Genomic DNA, 19,930 nt, shown 5'->3' with positions numbered 1-19,930 from the left:
AAAAGCAAATTATTATAGAGTTGAGCAGTTGGAGCTTTACAGTAGGAAAGGGACACAAGGCCCCAAGGGCAGGCAGGGACCCGCCATGCTACTTCCCAAAAGTAGCCCAAGTCAAGTGTCTCATCTACAAACCTTTTGCTCTTACTCTGCACTCACTGCCCCACAACCTTTCTTTTGCAGCTAGTTGTTAATGTATTTCACAACTCTACTCCCTCTTGACCCCAGTACTCTTACCTCTCCTGCCTTGTAAAGCACTGTTGACCAACAACACCAACCAGGCCTTGGTAAATCCTTCCTGTCCCAAGGCAGCTTAAATGCCAACTTACTTTTTTACTTCCAAAATCCCACTAAGGAGATTGGAAAGATGGCCCAGCAATTAAGGTTACCAGAATTCTGTTCCTAACACCAGATTGATTACAACTACCTGCAACTCAAGCTCCATGGATGCTATAGCTTCCTTTGGTCTCTGCCTACACACACACACACACACACACTCAAACTAAAACACATATACATGCAACACACAGACACACAAACACAATACACAGACACACACACAACACACACATGCAGCACACACTCAGACACACACACACACAGCACATACTCACATAGACACACACATACAACACATACTCACACAGATAGACACATATACATACATACACAAATAAAAATAAGCCCCACTTCTCAAGCCATTTAGTTAATAATCTACTACTATCTCTACTTATTTAACTTGTCCGAAAGGGGTGTGATATTCAGTGGAGACTGAGCCCACTACTGCCTAAGTCTCCTCCTACCAACCTAAGTTACATGCAACAGGCATTACCAACTTACTTTAATTCCCTTGCAGGAATACACACTTCACTTTTCTTTTGTTTTCTTTTTTAATATTTATTTATTTATTTATTTATTCATTCATTTATTTATTTCTGTAAAGCCCTGGCTATCTTGGAACTCACTCTGTAGATTAGGCTGGCCTCGAACTCAGAAACCTGCCTGCCTCTGCCTCCCAAGTGCTGGGATTAAAGGTGTGCACCACCACCACCCGGCCACACTTTACTTTTCGTTGGTCTCTCTAGGAAGTGCCTTTACCAGGGTTCCATGACTAGTGTGGGACTCATGAGAAATCAACCTTGGGTCTTGTGAGCTGCCTCTTTTCTCTTTTATTACTCTTTATTTCTGTCTCTAGAACTTTCTGTCCCTTCCCCCAAGGCCACCTGAAGGCTGAGCTTGAACATATCAATCAGTGGAGACTCTCGTCACATTTCTTTGTTTCTTTCCATCTCTGCTGACCCCTTAAACAAAACAATGTAAAGTCATTGCCTATACACTGCTGTCCAGGAGCGGTCAGTGTGGATCTCCGATCTAAGCTAGAGATGAGAAGGCAACTGTGAACTGTGAATCTAAGTTTCAGAATCTAAGTTACTTAAGAACTCTTTCACTGCAAAGGGTTATCGTACCAGTCTGATAAACTCCCAGTTCCCGCCCCAGTATGATTTGCTATTCTTCCCTGCTGTGTTTACTCATCATTATGTATATAACATCCTCATGGCCTCAGAAGATAAACCAGCAGTCTTTCAGGATCTGTCACATCTTCCTCCTGTCTGTGGTCAGGGAACGGGAATGGGGAACTTCTAAAGGACTAACTGACCATGGACAACCACACAAAGTGACAGATTTCCTAACACTCTGCTGAAAGCATCAGTAGGACCAAGTGCAAGGTTCAAAGTGTAGGAAACATTCTCCACAGTGTATCAGGACATTGGCCTGGCATCATTATCAGCGAGGGCTCTTTCTGGGACTACCATCTCTCTGCTTGTCCACAACATCAGACTGCCGTCATCTGAGTGTAACTAGCTGAAGTCCAACAGCAGGTCCTACAAGAGAGTCCCCCTCCACCCCCAAACACTCACAACCAACCAGCTCCACTCCCTTGTCACCTGCACACACAGCTCTCCTCCCTCACTCTTCCCGATTCCCACTCATGTTATCAGTAAATCACTAGCTCCTCTTCAGCCTCTTTACAGGCCTCCATGACATCTCCTAGAAACACACTGTCTAATCCATCTTAGTTATTATCCCATCCAATGAAACCAAGTTTTAATGAGGAACGCACTGTGTCTCTACTTTAAAAACAGTTTCCTTTATGACAAAGATTTTCCATTGATTCTCATACTGAACTCAGAACATCAGTGAAAAAAAAAATATGTGGCCCATTAAGAGTGGTCCCTGTGACTTCCATTTACAGTGTGACTTGAAAGTAGCTATTGTCCCAAGCCCTTCCAACCAATGAACTCCTTAGTAAATAGCAAAACTTTCCTGGATGACAGCGAAGTGCTCACCATAATTAAACCCAACCGATGCAATTGTTGCTACTTCTCAAAGAAATCTAGCCCTGCTTTATGATTAGCAATTTTATAAATTAGGAAACTTAGGACAAACTCCAAGGATCTGTACTTTGATGTCCATTGATTTTTATGAACGGGCAACAAACAAAAAATCAACATGCTGATGGTAATAACTCCGTTTTTAAATTCTTCAGACAAAGCATAATGGTCAGGTTTTCAGGTTTCTTTTGAGACTTGATGTTAGCCACATGGCAATATACTGCTGTCCCCTTAAATAAGTTATCAGTTTCTGCCCACAAAATTATCTAAAGCGGCTATTTTCTACATCTACATACTTTGAGCTATGGAGTACAGCGAATGCCTGCTAATCATAACAATCTCCTCTCCCCTTACCTCAGGCCTATGGCCCTGCACAAGGCCACTGTCTTGCCCAGTGACTGTAAAGGAAAAACATGAAACCTGTTTCCTTTTGTCAGAAGACCCTCCTCCCTGCATAAACTGATCCATTCTCCTTTCCTGCCCCTGAAGAGGTAAAGCTGTGACTAACACTCTGAACAATCACCTAATGTCCAGGATGGCTCTGGAGGCCTAGCTCTCCCTTCCCAGGGCTTTTTCTCCTCATACAGGTGGACGGAGAGCCAGTGGACCCTACCTAACCCATCTCCCATCAGTATGAAGACAAACCGTGCCCCTCAAACACATAGCCAACGATACGCAGAATGCTTGTAAGGAAACCCCCAAACCTATTCCTGGAATCAGACATTTACATGGGAGACACCCTCATCTTACCTCTGAGGAATTCATCTGAAAACTGGGATAGCTCTTAACCTACCAACAAAGTCAGACGAAACTGAAAGGGCATCTGTCTCTTGGCCTCTCAGGGTACTTCAGATCCATACTAGGTCCTTCCCTTTTATACCATAAAGTGCTATGCGCCATGAAACCAGTTACAGTGTCAACTTCTCTAGAGTACAAGATGCCACTAGACCTTTCTCATCCTAGCTGGGAATGGTATATGTTTGCAGCCAACTCCAAGTCTTACTTAAGAGGTTGAGGCAGCAAGAACTGAGCTGCAGGCCAGCCGTGGCTTCGTATTAGGCCAGTCTGAGCTACACAGACCCACCTTTATCCAAAACTGTAACAGAAAAGAAACGCCCCTTTCCTCTTAACTGTCAGGCAGAAAACACGTTAAGACAACAGAACAAGAGATGAAGATATACAGCACACAGGGTGGGAAGAGGCTTTGACAGAGGGAAAAAAATCTGTCCCAGGATGTTAGATAAAAAATAAATAAAAAATAAAAAGTAAAGGAACAGAAAGAAAAGCCACTCACGAACTCAGTGCAGGATGAACTTATTTGGGCCAGGTGAATGGCATCATCTTTAGAAAGATGTTGACATACACACTGGTGCACATTTGGGTCTATCCAGGGATCTGTTAGCAGGGAGCAGTTGCCTCCTGCTCAGTGTGACACAAGGTGGATTAAGTAAAAGAAAACAGAGTCTGCTAAGGAGATCTCCAAGGCCAGCATTCTGAGAATAATATCCTAATGATCAGAACTCCAGCACAAAGTAGGTCAGTTTGGGGAACACAAGAAAACCTCAGTTGTCAATCTCTCAGTCAGAGAGGAGCAGAGTAAGGCGCACCTTTAATCTAAGCACGTGGGAGGCAGAGGCAGGCATATCTCTGTGAGTTCAAGGCCACCTGCTCTACATAGTTTCAGAACAGCCAGAGCTATATAGTGAAGCTTTGACTACAAAAAATTAATTAACTAAGTAATTAATTAATTAAAATAAATAAATAAATATTAAAGGTATGATCCAAAGTAAAGGTAGAAGAGTGGTAGTGGCTAGTCTGAACCATGGGTTGGGGCTCTCTGACAGGAAGATATTAAGAAGCTAGTTAATCATTCATTTCGAGTCTACAATGAAAACATACGCAAAAGGTAGGAACAAGATACAGTCCCTCTCTGTCATCTGTTGATTATTTGCCTTTATCGCAACGCAACTATGTGGTGGTCTCGGAAACCTCAGAGCTTACTCTGAAGCTATCTTTGCCCCAGATATTTAAAGATTAATGAGGCTAATCAATCACTTCTTTCCAAGGCATCTACGGTGTTTAGATGGAGGAGACTCATTGGTAAATTTACATTTGTGGTCTTTGTGTTTTCCTTTCACAATATCTATATTCTAAAGGCCGTCTGTATTCACCCAAATATTGATTTGTCCTCAGGCTTTGACCAAAACAGCATCCACAAAAGCAAACAACTCTGTCGTTCCGTCAAATGTCATGAGTTATAATACACAAAGTGGCCCAAATTGGAACTACAGTGTAGGTATTCCATACCCTGTCGATGTGGTGCTGGGGATAAAATCTAGGTCCCACGGTAGCTAAGCAAGCGCTCTACCTGTGGAGCTGCTGCTCCAGCCTCCAAGAAGAGAATCTTAAGCCTGTCTGTCACTGAAAATGTTGCAGGTTTTGAGCAATGTAAATGGCTTAAAACTTTTTCCAAAAAAAGAAAGCACCATGCTGTAAACTTCAACCATGGAACATGACTTTACCAGTGGTTCTGATATAAGAGCCTGGCATCATTCCAAAATCTGAAAAGACCCAGGAATCTCTTCTCTTTTGAGGCATAAAGTACTGTGGCTTCCGTACAAACCATTCTAACCAATGGGACTGATTGTGCGTGTGAATAAGCTTTTCTATATAGCCTCTATTCTTTCTCATTCTCTCTTTCTCTCTCTTTCTCTCTCTTTCTCTCTCTCTCTCTCTTTCTCTCTCTCCCTCCCTCCCTCCTTCTCCCCTCCCCCTCTCCCTCTCCCTCCCTTTCCTTCTCTCTCTCCCCTCCCCCCTCTCTCCGTCTCCCTCTCTGCCTCTCTCTCAGAAGAATGGTTGAAAGTCAGTTTCAGACTGTGCACTCAAGGGTAACTCTGAACTTTTAATCCTCCTACTTCTGAGTACTGAGATTACAGGTACAAACCAGAATGCTTGGCTCAGGCACTTTCTTTGATATACCCATATAGTACCAAAGGATATACCCATATAGTACTAAACTTACTTGATGATGTGCCAGACCTCCACAACACTGGTCTGTGCATTGGGCTTCAGTCTGGAAGTGACACTCTTTGAGATACTACTCATTGTCAGATTGCATACATACAGTCATTCATTCAATAACACTTTCAGTTCTACAACCACTTTTTTAATGTGACCTGATGTTTCTAAAGAACTACTGCATTTATAAATAGCAACAGAAACGCTACTTTTGCAAATCAACATGTTCATGTGTCAAAGTATCTGTCATCCCTTTATCCTTTCCTGAGCTCTTCTGTCTGTGAAGAATGTGTCTAGCTATTCAAGTGTGAAGCCACAAGCTACACAGCTAATTGATCCTCAGCAGTGGCAGTGATCAGGTCTCACCCTGGACAAATGACTTTAGCCACAAGTCAAACCAAGTGCAATCAATCCTTGAATCAATATGTAACCTTATCCACTTGTCTTCTTCTCCCTTCAATGTCTGTGCATATATTACATGGAAATAGTGCCAATGCTCATTCTTGTTATATGGATGAGGTATTTTTTTTATTATGATTCTTTTAAATATATTCTGGAGTTTTCTTTTTAATTAATACTAGATGTATAAAGAACACGTCTTTCCTAGAAATGTCACCAGGAAAATGCATCCAATTTTTCCTCTAATGTGGTCCATAAAACTTATTTGATTAGCAGTACTACAGAGGCCAAATCCTTTGTATGCAGGCACTCAGGCATAATTTAATCATTTTATTTAAGCGTGAAAAAAATTATTTGAAAGCCCTGTTAGGTAAAATATCCCTGATTAGTTTAAACTTACATTTGGAGGTATATTAAAGGTGTACTACACCACAGAGAGCTCCATATGCAATGGAATAGTGTTAACTTTCTCACAGTAGTGGCTGGTGAGTTAAAAAAAAAACCTACACTATTAGAGATTGTAAGGAATAAGCACCTCGTTGTAAATAAACACGCTTTAAACGATTACCTTGAAATAAATTTCGTTTTGTGGGATACCTTTTTCTATTATCAGGATTTTCACCTATAGGAACCTCTTTTCAGAGCCAAAACAAGATGAGGCCCTAATTGCATAACATCATTTATCTTCTGAGGATGAAAGGCCCAGCAAACAAAAATGCACATCAGGCAAGAGACTGTCAGAATAGAAAATTGTCTTTTTTATTTTTTTTATTTTTATTTTGTTTTGTTTTTAAATAACCCATTCGCATTAACAAAAGGCTGCAGTAGCTTCCAAATTATAGGTTGTTATTTTTAGTGGAAGTAGTTCAATATTCATATTGGAGCAGATGTAGCAGTTCAACAAAACAGCTCTTCAAATCCTGCACAAATTGAAAACAGGAAAACTGATTGCTTTTCCTCCTATCACTTTCCTTTTCTGAATTGACACTTTTAGCCTGCTGAAAATTTACACATGGCTTTCATCTCCACAGCACCTGCTGATCAAATGGAAGCCTAACATTTTCATGAAAATGGTCTAAAAGACTAGTTTTGTTCTAAAACGCAGCAAAGGGCATCAGTTCCCGGCTTGATGGCAATAGTCACCTGTAGTATGTGTACGTCATGGTCATTAAACTTTTAAAAAACTATGTTTAGTCTCTTCTGGCTCTATACTGTATCTGCTGTGGTGTGGTTCAAACTTCTTGGACTCCGGTGTCTACCTAATATTTGATTTTATTATGTAAAGACTATGCAAAGTGTGTAAGATGCCAGACAACAAGAGGACAACAAATGACATTTCTGTCTGCTTGAAAAACCATAGAAAACCCACATCACTGTTTATGGACACACCTGAACTTGGGGGAGTCACATCTCATTCACTCCTTGTTTCCGTCCACCAAAAAAACTGCAGAGCAGACAGAGTCAGTCCGTATGTCCGGGGAGACTCTAAACACTGTTTTCTAAGACACAGGCTTAGCTGCTGGACTACCCGATACTGGAACAAAATCAATCTCACCCAAACACAAGCTGCCCATCTGCTGTAAATATCTTCAGGGAGAGAAAAAGGAAATCCTGGAAATGGGTATTCATGGCTGCAAATACTCAAGATTGCTAAGTTGCTTCCCCAGATTTTGAATAACCGTACATTTCTATGTAATATTCAGTTCTGTTAAAACAAAAAACGAACAAAACAAAACAAAAAGACAGATAGACCTAAAACATGCCATCTGACAGTTCCTTAACCAGAAATACTACCCTCCTTCTGAAGGACCAGACGCTAGCCTTTCCCTCTCCTGGGTGATAAGGTAGAAAAGACAGTAATCTAGGTGTCACTCTGGCCAGTCGGCCAGTGAATTTCAGTGTTGTGTCGTGGTCACTGAAGCAACAGCAAACCTGCAATGCCAATATGTTCAGTCAATGGAAGTAAAATAATGGGACTTATTGTCTTCCCCCATCGATCTGCTGCTGTCAACAAGGAAACAAGTCCCTCTGGCTTTAAACAAATTTTAATTAGGCTTTTAGTTACTGGCTCCTATCTACCTACCTATGAAAAAATTCCTATCTCAACAATGAGTAGGAGGCAGAAGCAATCATTTTGTCTTCTTTTATTCGTTCTAAGAACCTTCTAAAGTTTATATCATAAAATTTTGAAATACATTGATAAGTGACAATTTGCTTCATTTTCCCCCTCCACACTGACTTCAGGCGAAAGGTGGTATGGTTCAAATACAAAATACAGTCATCTCTACTAGAGCTAGATGGATGCTTGCCCTTCTAGCCAGAGTTGGACCATAATCTACCATTCTCTTCTTTCCATATTAAAAGTGGGCTTCATTAGCTTTTCAGGCTCTTTCCTGGACTCAAAGCACCAATTCATCACCTGTTCAAAACAAGCCACGAAAACCAAGCATAGATACCCACCACAGCCTCAGCCTATCACTCACTTTAGCAACCCTAAAGAGGAAAGGTGAGACAGCACCTTTAAAATAAGACAGGTGCGGAAGTGCTGGAATAAAACATTCTAAGTCATTCAAATCGCACCCAAGTTCCCTAGTCTTCCCCCTTTTACCAAGAGAGACCCAGTCACCTCAAAATCAAAATGAAATACAGCTAATCAAGTTGTTAAGAGTTCTTCCTCTCTCTTTTACATCTGAGGGCTCCAGCGTCCGATCAACAAATAATCTATTGTTCCCCCTTTATCGAGTCTCTTTAAACCTATTCAGACTGGCAACACTAAACCCAATTAAAGATAAGGCCCTTGGTAATCTCACCTCCGCGAGTCCCCGTCTGGATAGCAGAGGTGATGGGAGATAGCGGGGAGGCCAGGGCCGCTGCCTCCTCCTCACCCAGCACAACAAAAGGCAGATCCTCTCCCTCTCCCTCTGTAATCTTTAAATGTAAATTCCCTCTGGCAGCTAAGAGGAGCTGCCGATAACAGGTTACATCTTCACTTCCCTGGCTCTTATCTGCTCCGGATCGTTGGGGGGGGGGGGAGCCGCCCCCACGCCGCGCCCCGCCCCGCCGCCCCCAGCCCGGCCGCGGAGATTACCTTCCGGCGGCGAGCGCGCGAGGCGGCCGGCCGCGCGGCCCCCACACCGCCGCTTTGTATTCATTAAACACACATCGGAGCTTATCAGAAGTAAAGGGCTGGTCGGGATGGCACATTGTGTGTGAGTGAGTGTGTGCGCGCGGGAGGGAGAGGAGAGGAGCCAACGTGCATCAGGGTGATTACAATATCAGCAGGGCCCAGATGGAGGCAGGAAAATAAACAGAGGGTGCGTGCGAGACGGAGGGGAGAGGGAGGAAAAGTGGGAGAGAGAGAGAGGGAAAAGAGGGAGCGAAGAGATGGAGGCAGGAGGGGGAGACAGGGAAGGGAATCAGGGGCAGGGACCGGCTTGGGATGGGGTCAAAGCGAGAGGACAGCTACCCAGAGAGGCTGGGAGGCGGAGGTAATCAAGGCTGCAGGGTAACCCGTGCCCCTGAATCAGCCCCACCTCCCAAATATTTGGATTTGCTGGCCTGTGGCTCCACTAACACTAGAGGTTCTGTCAAGGTCAGCGGGATCAAGAGCTCTCTCTTGGTGGTTTTGACAGTGACACCTTCAGCACCTCACCTCCATCCAAAGACACCTAATTTGCAAAACAAATCTACTGCGCTGACACAATAGTCCTGCAGTCTGCCAGGACCATCTCCTGTGGGAGCTGTCTCTTTCCGTGTACTAAACCTTATACTAAACCCAGCCCCCACTCACCCCCACACAGAGATGCGAGGGAGATAGAGAGAGATACACACAGACCCGCCCCCGCCCCCGCCCTCCTCAGGCTCTGAGTGTGTCCTAGCCAAAGCTGCAGGACAGCCGGCAGCGCCATCGCGATAAGGAGGACCACTTGTGATTGGTGGCTACAGGTGACTCAGACACCTGAGCAACCTCCAGAAGCCCTGTTGGGGTAGGAACTTCCCTCTGAGTTCGTCTGGGAGGTGAGAATTCGAAATTGAGGCGATCCATCTTGGCTTGAGCTGCCTCCCAGGTCTTCACCCACCCAGAGCCTGAGAATCAATCAGAACAAGCCGGGGCTAATGCTCTGCCAGCCGGCCAGAGTTCAGCCTCCTCCAACCCAGCAGGGTCAGGGGGGAGGGGGGATACACCTGAGTAGTTCCTAGGGAACCCCTTTTCACTTTTAAATGCACCCATCAGACAATCTGAACATCTGATCGGGTCCTTAATGGAGTGCAGATAATGCAGCGAAGGAGGTCTTTTCATGGGGGGGGGGGGGGGTTGACTGTGTTGTGTTTCTAGGCCCTGAAGCTTGGTTAAGGCTTCCCTGCGCTCTGGAAACATAGTTCAATAAACCACAGAATGTCAGGGCACGCACTGCAGCCACAACTGCTGGGAAACTTGGGGCCAGGACATAGTTTATATGAAAAGTCAGTGGAAGCCAACAAAATGGGGCAGGAGAGGGGGTGGGATTGGAGGGAGCAAGGCGTTGAGAAAAAGAGCAGGAGGCATATTTTAAGAGAGGCTTTGTTTCATCAAGTACCTTGCAAACCACCTAGCCTAAAACAACAAAACAGGTCTGATGTGCAATGGATGCCCCCCCCACAGACACAGACACACACACACACACACACTGATGCTCCCACCCCAAGAAAAGAATCAAGGGACATTTGATAGGCAATACAAAGTGAAAATACCTGAGCATGCTGGGGGGAAGGGCATCTGTGGAAATCTTGTCAGAGAATGAATGCCAGATAAAAGGAGCCCTGCTCCAATCCCCCAGTAATCCAATAATGTGGAAAGCCTCACAGTATCACTGCACAAGAACAAGGTGACATTTCTCCATAAATCTTCAAAAAGTGACCAGGTTCAGTAGCTAGGGAAGGGTCCTGGGGCAGGAAGTAAGCCACTTGGCAGGCTACATGACAGAGGCAAGGGCGCTCTGAGTGGGGCGGGGGATCCGTCATCCCTCCACGTTTTAAATTTAATAATAGATTTTCAGAATATCCTCTTGGCTCTAGTAAAAGGCATCCTTTCGCCTTTTCTCTCACTATGACAGAAAACTGCACTCATACTAGCCAGCAGCAGCTACTGCAGCAACAGCATTCTGGGCACAGACTGTATACAAACACCTTGACATGCAAGGCAACTCAGGAAAGGGGAAAAAAAAATCAACATCCAAAGGCTCACTGGTCCCCCTCCCCCCATTACATGGTCTGTTACAATGTCCTGAAGAAAATGCACTAGACACATATGCACAGAAATATAACTGTTATTTTCATAAAATTAATACAGGCAAAAAAAAATGAAGGAAAAAAAACCCAAACTACTAATTACTGCTTTTTGTCTGAAAGGTATCTCGAAGACTAGGCACAAAGAAACCTGCAGATCAGCTAAAATACAGATGTTCTTGTTTTGTGAAAGTGCAGTGCTTTTACCACTCTGTGTACTGCCTTCCAGCTCCAGGACATTTCTAAACCAAGTATTTTGCTCCAAAGCTTTCAATTAAAACAAAAACAAAAACAGAACATAGCAAACAAACAAAAAACAAAGGGAGGGGGGAAACAAACTCAGTGTAGTGATCATCTCCCCCACCTCAACACTCTGGAAACTGAGCAGGAGGATCACTGTGAGTTCCAAGCCAGCCTGAGAGTCCACAGTAAGTTCTAGGCCATCCTGGGCTACAGAATGAGATCTTGTTTCAGGAAAATCAAAACACAAAGCAAAGCAACATAGTAATCAGGAATTATTATCACGGACAGAGTACCCAACAGAAAGTGGTGCCTATAATTACAGACAACTTAACCACCAAGCTCAATCGACATTTTCATTTCAATGAGTTCTTTTCTTAATAATGGGTTACCTTCTTGTAAAAGCAAGAAGTCCATCTGCCCCAGGCAGATAAGTTTTGAAACATTAACTCAGATAAAAATCTAGCGTTTTCTTGCTTTCTTTGAGTATGTGAAGTCTAGTGTGCTATAATGTGAGAATTCCAACATATGACCATTATGGCATAATATCTCCGTGCTCAGCTTGTCATTACTTCATTTGTAATTCTTATGTTAATTATGTTCATAATTACTATAAACAGATGTGGTAGACGTTCGTGTGACCTTTCATTGAAGGATGCATTCTTCACTCATTTTGCTTTAATTTCTCAAGGATGTGAAGCTGAAAGTGCAGAAAAAGAAGAAAAGCTTTCTAATTTACAAAAAATAATAATAAAAACCCCTCTTTCTATGCATAAGTTAGCACAGGGTCTCCCTTCATCTGCATTTCGGAATACGGAAACATTTCTGTCCTTTAAGCTGCTTTATTCCCCATTTCTGAGCTGCTCCAGTACTGCTGCTCACTGACTTGAAACTATGGATGCCAAACAAAAGCACCACCCATGTCCAAGTTGTGGTCTTATTATTTATTTATTTATTTATTTATTTATTTATTTTTGTTTAATATCAAAGGTTAATGCAGCAGAATTGTGCTCTAAAACCAAGTGCCTATCAGCCACACAGCAATGTATTTACTCACAACTCAACCACCATCCTCTTTACATAGAACACATTTACAACAAAGTCAGTATGGATTTCATTAGCTGAAAACCTCCTCAAATTTCCTTTCTTTTTGGCCTTAATCTATAATTAGTGTGGACAGACAGGTGCAACCCCTTCTCTTCTACAGATGGCTGCTGGAAGCGGTGCAAAGGAGTTCCCTCTGTTTAAACAACACAGAGATAACCTGCTCTGTCTTATCATTTACAATTACCTCCATTAAACTGAACTAATGTTTGCTTTAATAAAATGTTCACTGTTCTTTAAACATAATTTAGGAACTCTTATATTAATGGCTGTAAAAAGGTGAAGTTGGAGGGTGTCTCTTTGGATGATATTAAACAACTTACACTGGATAAAATGTCCCCTTTGATGGATAATAAATAGTCTGAGGTTCACAAAGGCTTTGGGAGCAGATTTAGCATTTACTTGTTGGTTTATAGAAAGAGGGTCAGATATAGTTTTGGAAAGGTCATATAGGTGACAAAGAGTTTAACAAGTAAAATGAGAAGAACCTGTCCCCCCCCCCCCCCAGTTTAGAAGTTTGAAATGTTTATCTATATTCTTGGGGATTTTGAGTTGGTGCTGATGTCTCTAACTATTAAAATCCTAGACTGTTGTCAAGTAATACTCCTCTCAATCCAATTACTTACTTAACTTATGATAGATTACTCTCAAAACCTCCTTCCAAGCTACATTTTAAATTTTTAACTGAATCTAAATGACTTTTTGTAAGCATGTGGATTAAAATGACCCCATTCCATAATATGTAACTTCTACAAAACAAAAGCTCAATTCACCCTGCTTTTGCTATCAGTAAAGACCAAAGATCACAATACAATGAATAAGGTACCCATAAAATGAAGAACCTTTAAATGCCCAAACAGCAACAAACAGCCTTTCCCTCTTACATAACTTACAGTAACAGACTCCAGCAAAATGCAACTGGCTTGGGGTTTTCACATGCAAATTGTGCAGGTGCCAATTTTTCAGACTGCTTTGCTATGAGGGGCTATGTTGCCTGCATAAAACCTCAATGAAGAAGGCTTTGCATTCAGGGCCTGTCAGCTGATGTTCATATCAAAGACGTGAGAAACAGGATTTGACAGTGAAGAATGCCCTAAACTGACAACCACTGACCAGCATTCTCAATGGAAGCATTTCTTTCTCGTGATCCCTTTTCAATGTTTAAAAAAGAAGGAGGGTAGCTAAGCCTCTATTTTACAATCAAATAAATTATAACTGCACCTGACGTTTGTGAGGTTCTTTCAACTTATAAAGAGTTTACCCAAAAATATTGAGGCTAACACCTCGATGGGAGATCTCTTCACTGATATTAACACCACTGGCAGTGTTTTCCTTCTTTCAGAAAAGAATTGGGTAAGTATTACAGCGCACTTAGTCCTCTGTAACTCAAAGCTTGCTCTCCTGATATTTCTAGGAAGTTGTCATTTAACAGGAAAGCTTCCACTGCACTGGAGGTAGAATACTTCATATTAGGAAGGTCCTTGCAAAGACCACTTCAAAAATCAAGTCATTAGCAGGTATTGGTGGGTGAAAGAGACTTAGAAGACTTTGCAATGATTTGAGTTGTCCAAATATTAGAGAGAGAAAAGAAATCCAGGTGTTCTCTCTGCTACTTTTATTAAATGAGAACCAGCAAAAATTGCATACTGAAATTCTCCCACTATCTAGTTTTTCAAATAAAGTGGACTGCAGACTACATGGTCTACATGGATTCTAACTAATGGTTAAACAAATGCTTTTAATATGAAGTTTATGAAGTTCTTCTCGTAGCATGGGCTTAGCTAAAATCCAATTTCTGTGTGCCAAGAATGATTTCTTGGTAATTTTGTTAGAATTCGGTCTTTTCAAAGAATAAATTAATAAAATATCAAATGTGAAATACATTTGATAAGGTAGTTCAACTGTCTAACACTCATCCTGGTTGGGAAAAATTAAAAAAAAATAATAAAATACATAAAAATCTGGAACAAACTGAGATTCTAGTTAACAGCATGTTAGACTATTGGCACTCTCTTTCAAAAATAATAGTAAAGAGAAAATGAAATCGCATAACCACCCCTCTCTTCATTGACAGCCACCATCCGCCATCGTGCTAAAACTAAACAGCATTTTAAGAACTGATATGGAAAAATAAAGCATTTGGGGCTGTGTTTTTGTTTAGACACATTCCAACTGACACAAAAACCTAAATTGAGGCCACAAGGCTTAAGAAACAATAGTATGTGCTGATCCTTTCTAAGGATTTGTGAGAGCAGGGAAGTTGGACACAGAGAAGACAGAAGAAATAGTCAGGGCAAAGTTCTGCAATAAACTAATGAGGCCCCCCAATGCTACCAAACCATTCACCACAGAGAAGCTGGTCAATTTGTATTCTGGGGAGTGTGGACTTCCTGGGCACAGACCCAGTTCTTCTTCTGGTCTCTAAGAAGGCGGATGATAAGAAGTACCATGCAAGGAGCACTTAAAAATGGTACAGATGTTGGAAAGAAGGCAAGGAGGGAGGAAAGCCCGTAAAACACATTTTAGCTCACAGAAGGTATAAAGAATGCTTTGGTCAGCAACCCGACCTTTATCGGGAGATAAATCAATTTGCAGCAGCTGTGGACAGCCATTTATACACAGGCACTGGGCAGATTAATTAAGGGAAGCGAAGTTAAAAATTCAAGAGGGCTCAGAGTTACATCAAGCACGTGAAGTTGGTGTGGAGTGGCCTCTCCAGCTCCCCTGCTCCTCGCCCCTTGGCTGTTCTTCAGGGTCTCTTCCCAGGGAATACTAGATAATTCCTTTAAAGCTTCTTTCTGCACATTTTCCCAAGAGGCACCAGTCATGCTGGGGCACGCTGGGATTTGTGGTGCTCAACCTTAAGGAAAGCTAAATTCAAAAGACTTCCCTTCTACCCTTTGCAAAGGAGTTAGGAAGGCCCAGGACTCCAAGACTCTGGCCAAATCCTCCGAGCCTTTAGTGGGAAGAGGAGGGAAGGCAGCTATTTTTAGTAACAGTCGTGGTTCACATCCTACTGCCCGGAATCATAACACTCAAAACTTTTCCAAAGCTTAACTGACCTTAAAAGAAGGAAATTAAAAACAGTTTGAAAAACTGGGCTTAAGTGCGATATGCTGACCTAACCGGTTTTTTTTTTTTTTTTTTTTTGTTTTTGTTTTTGTTTTTGCTTTTTTGCTTAAATCATCCTGGTCAGGGCAAGGTCCGTCCGGGGAGAGGGTGTAGATGTGCCAAACAACCTGAACCTTCTTTCTAGATTCGCCCAGAAGATAGTGAACCGCGGGCCCGGGAATTTGCTAACCCTAGTTATTTCCTCTGAGGGATTTCTGGAAAACGTAAGAAATTCTCCCGCTGCAGCTCCGGTTTGGATTTCTCCCCGCGGGGAGCTACTGGGCCCTACATTTTGCTCTAGGATAGGAACAGGCGGGCGTCACCGGGTTGGGACTGTAGTGGGAACACCCTAAAAGGCCAGGGTGGCTGGGCCAGCGGGGCACTAAAGTATGGTGGAGGAGATGCTACCCAGGTATCCCTGGCTCCGAAGCTCGGGGCTTGCCTCCAGCGGGAGACTTGGCTCAGAGAAGCCGCCCGATCATCCTTGTGAGGTTTCCCATCAAAGCACCCCAAATACCCGAGTAAGAGAAAGTTGTCAGGCGGGTCTCACAGCGCCGAGGTACAGATAACAGGACTCCTACCCAAATTGTAGCCAAGTTAGGATTCTTCATCTTGCTTCTAGGACTAAGGAAGGTGTCCATCATGAAAACAAGCCCTTCGCTTCCAGTTTTAAAAACCCACGATGCGGGTGTGGAACCACCTGCCATACACATCGTGGACCAATTGACCAATTGTTTAGTAGAAGGAGGCATGCTTATCTTTCTGTTCTCCTTTGATGAAAAAAAAAAACTAAAATAAAATAAAAAGAGAGTGCGGGAAATCTAAAGCAAAAACAGAGGGAAATGCTGTCTTATCTGGTCTGCGAAGTTCAGTGTCATCGCAGACTCCAGAAAGCTCGATGTTCTTCTATGCCCTGCTACGCAGCAGTCCTACTCTAGTTGAGCGTCAAGTTCAGCCCAGAGCCTCTCGGTTCAATTAATCCAAACGATGTTGACGGTCATCGGCATAGTAATTAACAGTACCAGCCCGTCGGTCCCAGCCACCCGCTCTCCAGCCCGCCCGCCGACCCAGCTCGCCCGTTGGCACTTACACTGCACAGGGCTGGAGAGTTCCACCATCCGCCGCGGGCTCCCAGCTGCAAATAAAACTTCCTCCGGTCGGTGCCGGCCGGCGGGGCCAGAGGACCAGGGCGCGGCGCCGCTTCCCTCGCGATGCCAGAATGTCCGCGGCCACTCGCCCACACGCGCTCGCCCAGAGACCGAGAACGCCTAGTCTTGCAGATCGCCGGCAGCCGCCTTGCACAGCGAGCCGCGGGGCGAGGAGCCCGGGGTGGCGGACGCCAGGCAGACGCAGGCTGCGACGCGGAGCCCGGCGCGCGCCGAGCTCAGCTCCCCCTCCTCCCGCCTCGCTCCCTCCCTCCGCTCCTCTCTGTTGTTGCTGCTGTGGCAGACAAATGTGATGTGGGGCGCAGGGGATTGCCACTGTCACAGGCGGCGTCTGCGTCCGCCTCTCCCGCCCTCGCTCGCTCTCGAGGAAGGCGACTGCATTTATCTGCAGGGCGTCCGGGCGTCCGCCGGGGAGCAGGAGCGCCGCGCGCAGCGCACAGCGCCCACAGCGCCCGCACCAGGTCGGCTGCGGCGCGCGCCCGCACCCGGGGGCGCCGCGGCCGCTCGGGAGGGAGGCGGCGGCGTGGCCGCGACCAGGTGCGGGGTGGGGGTGGGGGTAGGGAAGCTAGGCGGGTGGTGGAGGTGGAAGACATCTGTGTCATGCGGGGGGTCACAGGGGGTCAAGTATATGTTAACAATGGGCAGACCCGGCTCGCAGGGGTGCGGGGCCGGCCGGAGGCCTGGCTCCCTGGCCTCGCCCTCTCCGGTGCGGGCTGGACGTGGGGCTGGCTCCCTAAGGATGCTCTCCCAGGCTCAGGACGTGTTGGCGGCCCCAGTGCCCTGCAGTAACCCAAGACGACCACTTTCTCTGGCCATCTGGAGCGCTCCTAGCTGCCCTGCCTGTGTCTCATCACTGGCTGCAGAGACAGCTCTGCTAGAAATCAAGCCACTCTCAGATCTCTCTAATCCCCTTCTGTTAGCTGATTTCCAGACTGACTATTTGCTTTCGCATTAGATAATAGCCTTAGAGAAAACAATTATCATTTCTTTCCCCCCTCCTTTGTTTTTCTACTTCTCCTGTAGTATACCTTAAGAGAGACCTCTTTCTCTCCCTCGTTTTTTATTGAATATGCTCCCCTCCCCCAGATATTAATATCAATACTTTAGAGGGAGGAACGAAGTCCCTAAGGAAAACGTAGGGTGAAAGAATTCCAGATATTTCCAGAATAAATAAATAACATCTCCGTGCAGAGTGCTGACAATTTGTACAGAGCAAAAATGGGCTTGAATGGTAATGAAAATATTAATATGTAGGTCAAATATGATCAGATAATGGCTTGCAATGATAAGTAAAATGAAATCTTTTAAAAATTATTATGGAACGGTGCCACGGCTGCAAATGTTATTGTATTTAGTGGAACAGTTTGAAATCCTACACTGAACGGTGTTTTCTCCAACTGGTCTACATCAATGTAAAATGTCCTGTGAGCATGTTTTAAAATCTCATCTTTGTAAAGAGGAGGAAATGCATGCAAGTAGGAGTCAGCCTGATTCCACAAAAACTGAAAAGACATTCATGGCTTTTTTTTAAGAGCGGTGTTTCAAATATTTAACAGTGGGTGAAAGCCCCCACCCCACCCTCTTAAGCCCAGCTGGGCTTCCAGTGCTGAAGTCTGTGCACACTGTACTCATCTTTAGCAATTCATTGTCAGAAAACACTCATTGTACATTCTGCCCTCTCCTTGGGACATTTGTCTAATGAATTATAACACTGTCTTAGTATTTGATATTATGATGTTCCTCACATAAATCTCCCCCATTTTACCAAGGTGTGTAGTCTATAGTCATTTCTACACTAGGTTTTTCCCCTGCTACAGTTACAGATCTTAAGAGCATTAATAATCTTAAAACATAAAATTTCATGTACATGTTAGCGCGGTTCATTTCTATGAAAAATTATGTCGGAGCTTGCTATGTATTCCTAAGGGAACCAAAAGCATATCAATAAGCTGGTGCCCTGTTACCTGCAGTCTTTCTTTTCTGTTACCTGCATTCTTTTCTGTCCAAGGTAAAAATGAGTTGTTTGGATTCTAGAATTATACACTAATCCTTAGTTAGAATTACTAAAGTGGTGTGTTACTCAGAAATGATTCTTGTAAAATAATGTAACTTCTTAGGTTGTATTTTTAAATTTAAAATGAAAATAAATTAGCAATAATTTTACATAATATATATAATGTAGGAGCGGGAGTAGGGATAAAAATACAAATTATGGCATGTTCTTTTCTTCTCATAAATTGTGCCCATGTAAATATGAAGTTATATTGGAAACTCTGAACTTCAAAATCAAAGGAAAGTCACTTGCAGGAAATCAGATCATATTTGTAATACACAAAGCATGTTCTGTAGGTTTCCACAGATATTACAGGATCATCCTTTTGGCCACTTATGGGTTTTTTTTTTTAAAGGATTGATTATTGCATACTTCTTAGCCAGTTATGGTTTTTTAAAAAGGGGAATTGATTATTGTATGCTTCTTTTAAGAAAAAGTCCTCTCTTTGAGTTGGGTTTCTATCAGACTATATCGTTAAATCTAAGGGGTTTTATTTATTTATTTATTTATTTATTTATTTATCTATTTTAATTCTACTAACAGAAGCTGAAGCCATGCGCCCTGAGATGCTGGGGAAGAGAATGGGTCTGAATAGTCTTTAATCCCACTTGCCTCCTCCTTAAAGGACTTGAATTCTTGAAAATATAAAGATATCATTCTTTAGGGTGTTTATCCTCGAATTACTTCCTAATTCCTCTATCTATAGCAGAGAGTTAACTGCAGAGGCAGCTGGAGCATGAGCTGATGGTGAACTGTGACATAGAAAATGAGACTTATTAGGTGCCCCAAAGAGAGCAGCAGCTGAGGGAGGCTGTAGGGCAGTGGGGGAATCTCTGGAACCAGAGTACGTCTATAATATACTTGGCTACCTAGCCCTGCCGGAGGTGCACACATGACACACTATCCAAAACACAATGAAAGATTCACTGATACATTCTTTCCAACCAATCTCTAAGGAGAGGGGGAGGAATAAGCCCTCCTCCAGTCAGAATACAAGCAGAAGGATCAGGTTTCTGTATGAGCAACACTAGCTTGCTAAGCAAAAACAAAAACAACAATACAACAATAAAAACTTAAGAGGAAGTTATTCAGAGCCATTAGATCAACAAACAAACCATACAATAATATGCTGAACTGAAATGGAAAAAAAAAAAAAAGACAGCTTTGCTGACACATTTCTCCTA

The sequence above is a fragment of the Apodemus sylvaticus genome, chromosome 3, assembly GCF_947179515.1.
Source record: "Apodemus sylvaticus chromosome 3, mApoSyl1.1, whole genome shotgun sequence".
NCBI classification, from domain to species: domain Eukaryota; kingdom Metazoa; phylum Chordata; class Mammalia; order Rodentia; family Muridae; genus Apodemus; species Apodemus sylvaticus.
Note: the sequence above shows the minus strand (reverse complement) of the source record.